The 9,919-nt window shown below is 27.5% G+C and overlaps 1 long non-coding RNA gene across 1 annotated transcript; it reads left to right on the top strand.

Annotated features, from left to right (window-relative positions):
• The first annotated feature begins 6,800 nt into the window (after positions 1-6,800).
• On the top strand, positions 6,801-8,668 carry LOC145115944 (uncharacterized). The gene is made up of 3 exons (XR_013711786.1): positions 6,801-7,080; positions 7,393-7,458; positions 8,511-8,668. It is a non-coding gene; the product is annotated as an uncharacterized LOC145115944 (long non-coding RNA).
• The last annotated feature ends 1,251 nt before the right edge of the window (positions 8,669-9,919 follow it).

Here is a 9,919-nt window from a genome sequence, read left to right on the forward strand (position 1 = left end):
CCAAACTCCAATCGATATATTCGTTCTTCCGATCACCAAACACATCCATATAATTTTTCGTTCCTTTCTAAGCTCCGATCACTGCAAACATGAAAACATGGAAGTGGTTTTTATCCAAATATGCTTCTTCTTCAAAGTTCGTCCTCTGGTTTTGTAAAAGCTTACGTAAAAAATTGATATCTTAGGGTGTAGAGAAATAATCAAGATAAAATAACACACAATTAAAAAAAACCTTTAACCCTACGATGGTAGTATTTACCATCAATTCAAAAATGACGACATTGCCAGCTAATGAAATTCTATTGAACCTTCAATACCATTGAAGTCTTCTATACACCTGCCGAAGGAATGAAAACCTTCAACTTCTTCTCCATTAATCTGAAAAAAAATAGAAAATCAATTGCATATTGAAAAAAGAACATTTGAGTAACTTAAGTAATCATGGTTTGGTTTAGGGTTACGTTTAGGAAGAACGAAAGAAAGAAAACGAACCTGGATGGGAGAGATTTAGAATTGTAGGTGGTGGAAAAATGCAGGTAGATGATGTAATGAAGTCAAGAGAACAAGGGATATCGGCCGATTACTCCTCTGATACGTAGTGGAATCAAGGGAGGGAAGAAACTCACTAGAAATCAAATAGTTCAAAATGAGTCGATACATAAAAATGATAATATGAACAATATATCATTTAAACGTGATGACTAAGGAAGGCAACGGTGGCATATTAAATGACAAAGTTTGACTAATACCTTGGTCAAGAATGATGTGTGGAAAAAATCCAATGGTGGAAAATATAGGATTGAAATACAATTAATGGTCCTGATTTCTTCAGTTTAGAATTAAAGGTTCTCTTTTAATAATATTTAGAGATTTATCGTGACCCGCAAGGCTATATTTTCGGTATTTTAATATAGAGAAATTAAATATCCATTTAATAAAATAATAACTAGAGAACGAGTATTAACAATTAATCAAAGAATCGTGAGCATGAAAAAAAAAAATAATCAACGGCTCATAGATTTATACATTTGACGCACATGCACAAGATTATACCAAAAAATTCATCATTTTTTTTATACCAAAATGTATAATTGTTTATCTTCTTTTCATAGATATTCATATTAAACAATTTTTAATTGAAAAAAACATACTTTGTTTTGTTGATTTTTTTCAATACTTAAACCTAGTTCCCGAGTTTTAGTAAAGAATATAAAATAAAGGTAAAGAAAGAACGAGAGAAATGAAGAGAAATGAAAAGAAAATAAGTTTGTATTTTATGTTTCCGAGTTAGAGAGAAGTGAAGAAAATTAAACATTTTGTTATTTCTCTCCAAATCATTCTAAATCGAAAAGGAAAGTTAGGAGGAAAAATGATTTTTCTATTTACTTTTACTTCGTTCCTTTAATGAAATTCGGAAACACCAATTTCTTTTATTTTATTCTCACTTCCACTCATTCATTTCTTTTCTCTTGTTAAATTGAATTCGGGAACAGAGTGTTAAGTTTGTTTTTTATCCCAACAAACTAAATATACCAAAAATCTCATTTTTTGTCATTTATTGATAGACATCAATATCGAAAAAAAAAATACTTGAACAGTTCAAATTCACACTTTTGAATCTGAACTGTAAACAATATTAACATTCACAATGTCAATCTGACTTAGTATTTCAATTTTTTGATCATTCACACATTAATTTAGTGGAATTTACATATGAATCGAAATATATTTCTATGTAATTTTATAATATTTTAACGTTTTGATTACTTGTAAATTAGTGTTTTGTAAATCAACAAATGAGTTTATTTACATTGTGAAACTGAACTACATATAATTAAGTTTTCAAATTTCACAATGTGAATCTGACTTATTATTATTCACAGTGTGAATCTAATTCAATTTTGAGCAGATTCACATTACTAAAATTTCAAAAAAAAATTGTTTTTTTTACATCAATATAAATCAATTTTTAAAGACCAAAAAAATATGAATTTTTGATATATATTTATTAATTATTTCTTGATAAAAATATATCTTAGCTTTTCAAAAAAAAAAAAAAAAGTGAGTTTTTTTATATTTTTTTTATGTGTCAATATTAATCTCTATTTAAAGAGGACGTAAAATCATGAATAATGGTATATTCAATTTTTTTTTCGACAAAATAAATGGAATAAAAAGAAAAACTAAAAAAAGAAAATGAGTTTTTGGTATGATCCGGTGCATTCGCGTCTAATGTACATATCTACAACTCTTCTTTTGGTCCGATCATTTTAAATTCCGATGCTTTGGATTGGTTTTTTTAATTCATTAATTAATAATGGTTATCTCTCTCTCTCTCTCTCTCTATATATATATATATATATATATATATATATATATATATATATATATATATATATATAGGGTGAGGTTCAATAGAGAACCATAATTAACCAAGGAACCAATCGTGAGCATCGGAAATCATAACGATCAACGGCCAAAGAAATAGATGTACACTTTACATTGGACGCACACACACCGGATTATACCCACTTCATTTTCTTTGATGAAAAAAGTTAAGGTCTATTTTTTTATAGAAAAAAAATTAATAAATATATAAAAATTCATATTTTTTGTACTTTTTAAACATATATTCATATTCAAGTTTAAAGAAAAAAAACGATATTTCAGTTTAGATTCACATTGTGAACCTGTTCAGATTCATATTGTAAACCTATTCAGATTCACATTATGAACCTCCTCAGATTCACAGTGTGCATAACAATAAGTCAGATTCATAGTACTGATTGGAGCTTTTTCACATTGTGAATGTTAAAATTTGAAATATTTACAGTTTAGATTCACAGTGTGAATCTATACTGATCGAGGTTTTTTTTTTTGAACCTTCTCAGATTCACAGTGTGTATAATAGTAATTCAGATTCACAATGTGAATCTGAACTGTTCGAGATTTTTCATATTGTGAATGTTAAAAATTGACATATTTACAGTTTAGATTCACAGTGTGAATCTACACTGTTCGAGTTTTTTTTTTTTTAATTGGTGTTGATATTTATTAATAGAGTACAAAAAATTAATATTTTTGGTATAATTAGTTTTTTTTTATAAAAATAAACTAAAATATTGAAAAAACTAAAAAAATTAAGTGGGTTTTTTTCGAAAAAAAAAGTTCGTTTTTTATATATCATCATGGATCTCTATGGAAAGAGGACGAAAAATCGTGAACAACGGTATATTCGGTTTTTTTTTTAGATAAAAAACTTGGCCTAAAATAAATTTTAAATGAAAAAAAGGAAGTGAGTTTTGTTATAATCCGGTACATGTGTGTCCATTATAAAAATTTACAACCCTTCATTTTGCCTTTGATCGCTTAAAATTTCGACGCTTTGGATTGGTTCCTTGGTTCCTTGATTAATAACGGTTCTCTATTGAACTTTTCCATATATATATATATATATATATATATATATATATATATATATATATATATATATATATATATATATATACTAGGTTAAAACCTGTGGAAACCACGATTGATAAAGTAAATGAACATAGGTTTTAAAAATACAAAAATAATTTCATTTGTCTAATAAAATAAGATTTCATTTGTCCAATTAAATTTGATTAATGTTGTCATGGTTAAGTAATAAGTATGAAAAAAAAATATTTTTAAGTACTATAGTAAACTAAAAATTTTGTAATTTGTGTCGACTTTAGATATGCATAAATCATAGTTGATAAAGAAGAACATTATTAATAATTTGAAATTGCAATAACTAATCAAATATTTGGAAAAAAATATATATATTAATTTACAAAGATAGAAGTGTTGTTAGTAAGTTTATAAATTTGTTTTACAATAAATACATAACCCATTATTAAAATTCAATTTACGAGTTGAGTTATTTGATAAAATCACAAGTTTGTATGACAAAATTGGTTGGGTCAACAATAACATTAAACTAAATCATGTCTCACCTTCTCATATATGAATCCCTAAAACGCCCTTGGCCCAAACCATTTACAATCGATTCCAACATGAGGTTTCTTAGATAAATGCTTTATAAGTTTCTAGAGGTTGTTTTCATATTATAACCGCAAAATCATCTTCATGAACAACCCTTAAAATCTTGGAACCTTTTTTCTGATATTTAAATAAACATTTTTTTGTTTTTCATATCATAAGAATCTGTAAAAAAAAATGTTAAAATTGTCTTTAAATTTTGAAATTTATAATTATTTTACCAATGTTTAGAGGCAGTAATATGAGAATTAAGTGGTGAGTTGAAACTAAAATTTATATAGTATATACTTTAAAACATAAATCATGAATTCAAGACCCTTTAGTAAATTGAAAAATATTTACTAATTTTTTTGTTGGAAAGATGAAAATGTCAAGCACTAACACGAAACTTACACAAGTTTATAAGGAGTTTATATACCTTTAAAAATAACTTTTTGTATAATAATAGATAAAAATAATTGCAAAACACAATAAATCTTAAAAGCATTTAATCCTATAGCTAAACGGGAACTCAGGTTTGATTATATGTTTTTCCATGAGTATAAAACTGTTGATCCTAACTGTTTCCTTGTGAATGATATATGATATTTATAATTGCTATTAGGTTTAACATAAAAGGGTTAATTGCAAGAATTAGCAACTTACTTTCATAACTCCCTATTTTTTTTCTATTATGTCATAATCTATAGTTGACCATATTTTTCATAGTACTTAAAGCGTTTTTGATGCAACTTGATATTTTAGTATTTTACAACATACTTTAGCACATGCTAAGTGGTTATAAGTTGCATCACATCTTCCTTACCAAATATCTTTCATAAATACATCCATTATGATTCCATGGAAAAAGATGGCATCTCAAATTAAAATATAACCATTAGTAAAAAAAAGTGTGTTACCAATGTTACACATTCTTCAGCTAGACCAGGCCCAACTGCAGCATGCAAACCATGGCTGCTATGTGCTTTACTCAAATTCTATAGAAAACTAATTTTTTTAAGAAATGAAGTGTTTAGTAAATGTACATAAAGGCTTATAAGACCATATATGGTTCTTAAAAAAAATATCTTATAGATAAACAACATGACTTCAATATATATTCAAGTATTTTAATTGTGGTATTTAACTAACACAGTTAACGCTATTTAGACATTGCAAAACACTAACTAATACTTTAAATAAGACGTAAAGTCCATAGGGCTAGTAATATATAATCTCTATATTCCAAACCCTTTAACTCTTAAAGGCAACCTCTACGCAACCTGTGAAGCAAAGGGGGGAAAATGTGATTTCACTAAAAAAGAATTATTATTTTCCATGTATTTTTCGGAAAAAAAAAAAAACCAGACCTCATAATCAACTCCATATGCACCCTGGTAATTTTGTTTATTTCATTATTTCCACCACCGCCACTTTTGTCTCGTGTAAACACAAATCCACTAAATCAAAAAGAGCCCTCATGAACTCTAAAATACATAGAAATAGAATATATTAGTTAACAATACTTTCAAATAACATCAAATCCTTTACATACCTACAACAGTTAGCTCATAGGATATGAATTTGGTTTTGAAAGTTTAAGTGGATTCCATATGCTATTCAGCAACATTAAAAGAAATATAAAACTAAAAAAACCAAGGGACATAAACCAGAGTACCAAACCTCAAGCAAGAAACATGTAATGGTAAAGAAGATGTGAAGTCAAATCAACTAAACACCCTAAGAAACAATAAAAACATCTTGAAATTTTAGACCCCTCGGTATTGATGAGAAAAAAAAGGTGAAACTGAGAATCATTAAAAGCCTTTTATGGAAGAAACCAAGAGAAAGAAGATACACAAGATGCATCAAACTTTCTTTGAGGCATTTCATCGAGCACATGATATGCATATTTTCAGTTCTTCAATGATCTCACGGATATTAAACATCAATAACAAAAAATTCAATCCTGACAAGTTAGAGGTTTAATACTTCACTAAATATTAGTAGTAAAAATGATATACGAAATAAACATAATAAATTGAAGAAACCATAGCTAAAAACATAAATGCCTTGATTTAATTGATTCACAACAGTATGTTCATGTTTTAATCTCTTTTTGATGTTCATCGACATTTCAGTTAAAACATATATAAAACTCAGGAGGCCCAAAATCACAAAATAATACCCAAGGAAGCAATGAAAATTAAGGAAAAAATCGAAACACATACTACCGATACAAATCAAAATAGAAAAGGGAAAACTCAGAAGACCTAATCACCAATCTTTGTATGTGGAGGCTTCAAAAACGCAACATAACAATCTATCGTTTAAAAAAAATCTGACTTCGAATTATATCTATTCTGACCTTTAATTTTGGAATGGATTGTTATGATTACTAATTTAAAGAATTTGTTTGTTGATTCATTGGGATCGACATAATCAATTTAAATTTTAGAATTTGGAACATACGATTCAAGTTGAGTAGGCGGGAAAAATTATCAATTATCAACATTAAATTATCGTTATAGTCAATGCAACAAATCAGGAAGAAAATATTATTAATTAGCTGGATGAATTTGAATATGTAAGAACTAAATCTACCTCTTCTAATAAAACAATCCTATTTAGGCCACATGGCATCTTTCTACACCCTGTTTACGCCACCACGTGTCATTTTTATATGCATCTTATTTTTCAATTCCCGCTCACCCAAATGAAATTGTATCGGATATAACTTTCCATGTTCAATCCTAAATATCAGTCATTTAATTAGTAATATTAAGTAAATTTCAATTTTGAATTCTACCTTCTTATTTGAATACCTACAAATAAGGAATCAATTCAACGTTTTTATTGTAATTTGATAACTACCTTGGTAATATATACAGTTTATTTAACGTATTGAATTCAATCCTAATTATCCCGTGTCTCTTTCACTCCACTGGACATCGACAGTGCTGGAAACATGTGGGTTTGATTTTGTGTTCACCCATCGTTGATTTTGTTATCTCCCGTCTAACGTATTATCTACAGCCACCACCACTCACTCTGTTCTTCATCCTTTACCAATTGGTAAGATTGTTTTCAATTTGTACTTATCTTTTTTAAAGCTTCAACCTTAACCAAAAAATATGTGTTCATGAAATCGAATAAGTTGGTTTAATAGATTTCAAAGTGCACTACAACTGTTCGATAAAATGCCTACATGAATTTAGAGTGTAGTTCTATTTCGGGTTTGCTCTATATTGGTTCTACAAGTTTCCTAGAGATAATCATATTTTTCCAGGAGTTACATGCTTGAAATTTATAATTAGATTCTTTTTTGAATTAATTTGTGTTGGATATATGTAGTTGTTCTTGAAATATTTATGTATTTTTGCCCAGGAGGATGAAAGGTGGATCAACAAACATCATCCAAAGATCATCTTCTTTGTTTTGTTGTCTTGAAAGGTAGATTCTTTAGATGATTTTTTTGTGTATCCTCTTGCTCGAATAATTAAGTAGAAGCAAGAAGATCGACTCCTTCTGCATCATAAGGCTTTTTGAAAATGCTACATCTAATATTTATTAGGATAAGTTACATGTACGCCAACTGTTTGCTAAAATTCTTCAATGAAATATATGTTTCTGCTGGAACATATTACATATGCATCTGATCATTGATTTCTATGTCCAAGTGGAAAGTAGTTTTGTGTGTCATTGATTTCTATGTCCAAGTGGAAACATAATTTGATAAGAGAAGTCAGTGAAAAATTTCTCAAAAGCTTATGCTACTTTGAAGCTATATGGACTAAAAACAATGAATCAATTTTGCACCTTATGCATTAACAAAAAACTTGTGAGGAAACAAACTTATATGAACAAGCAACTTTATATGTAGTTGACTTCTTATGTGGCTCAACTATAAATATGTTTGAAATTTCACTGGAAGGTGTAGTTGTATGTTACCCATTATAACCGTTGACATTTTGTTGTCATAGTACGAGACTCAATCAATGTTATGGTTGCTCATAATTTTGGTCTTAATCCTCCAATTTTGTTTCAACTTTGTAGTAATTCAACAAAATAATAATTACAACAGGTAACAAAAAAAATATGTTGCTCAAATGTATTTAACTAATTACATCATGTATATGTCATGTGTATGCCACATGATTGTAGACATGAAAAACGTGTAATTATTGCGAACAATGGTGTAAATTAAAACATAAAAAGAGTGGACTACGAACATGAATCAAAATGGAATGTAATTGTTTTCATGCCACTTATGCATTAAGATGGATATTTTTCATTTTCTTTTTCTGAAACTAAAATAGTCCATACCTGCAATAATTTTGTTTATATAAGGACAATTCATGTAAAATTTCATATTGTTTTTTCCATTCTATTATACATACCATCACATTATAGCACCATTATACCATCAGTTTTTAATATTTTGCACCACTCTTATATTTGCATTATACCACATTATAGCACCATTTTTGTATTTTATTATGCAGGTAACTTTTTGGGTTTTGTTGGTTTCTACATATGTTCTTTGTCAGTTTGGTGTTAACATATGTGTTTTAAAGGCATTTAGGTAGGGACTGTAGTTGTAATCATAGTCCAACCAAGGTCCAACATTTGGTCATGTTTAAACATTGTTGTATTTTTTTGAGTATATATATATATATATATATATATATATATATATATATATATATATATATATATATATATAATTGCCTAATCTAGGAAAATTAGAAAATACTATAAATATATAATTGCCTTATTTTGTTCTTTGAAAATATTTATTTGTGACAGGTGGCCTTTTGTGTAAAACTTGAATCTTAATTAACTTTATATCCAATTCAGTTTGGCAAATGATGTAGCAATTTTTGTTACTTATCACATATGGGACCAGATGGATCATTAATTGGTATATGTTCTAATTATATCACAAAAGTTCATGGTTACTTTTCGATAATTTCATTTGGTATATTTATATTACTCAATCCAAAAGTTCCAAATTACGTTTCCATGAAGGTGGTATTTACAATATTAATTTTTTATATAATTTAAAAAATAAAACTTCCAAGGTTGTATACAAGAAAGTGTTTTAAAATATATGTTAAAGGATTTTCTTACTTTACTTATCAAATTAATTCAACTTTACTTCAATTTGAAATACATTGTTTTTAATTATGTTGACATTTATTATTATTTTTTTCGTCTATATAATAAATTTTTTGAACATACCAACCGTGGTTTCCACGGGTTATAAACTAGTAAATTAATAAATTCACTTAGAAAAAAAAGGATCTCAAAGGATGCCATGTGGCAAAAGGTAGATTAGGAGTTGTAAGAGTTTGACACATGGCAGTAGGAAATTTAACCTATTTATTTATTAGAAAGGGATATATATATATATATATATATATATATATATATATATATATATAAAGTAATTGGGTTGTGAAGAATATAGTTTTATGGTTTTAGACTTTAACCATACAAATTTTTAATTTTTTAAAATGATAATGTATAGTTTAAAGTTTTTATACTTTGGCCACAAAAGTTTGTTATTTTAAACTTTGGTCACAAAACGCTTTTATTCTTATGTTAAATTTGATCCCTAGATTTTCGTACGTCCAAACTTTTTGTTATTTTAAAGTTTGGCAACAAACGACCTTAAATTTTGACAACAAAAAAACGTTTTTATTTTGTCACAAAATTTTCTTATGTTGATAGATTTGGTCCCTATACTTTCTTATGTTCACAATTTTCACCCCTTTACTCTATCAGATGCCATTTTCCACCTCTACTTTGTAAAGTATGACTTTTAACCACATTAAATTTGAACACCGACATTTTTCACCGCTTTACCTTTCGTATATTATAATGTTTGTAGGTTTAGTCCTTTAATAAA

This window comes from Lactuca virosa, chromosome 5, assembly GCF_052849685.1.
Source record: "Lactuca virosa cultivar CGN04683 chromosome 5, Lactuca_virosa_CGN04683_v6, whole genome shotgun sequence".
NCBI classification, from domain to species: domain Eukaryota; kingdom Viridiplantae; phylum Streptophyta; class Magnoliopsida; order Asterales; family Asteraceae; genus Lactuca; species Lactuca virosa.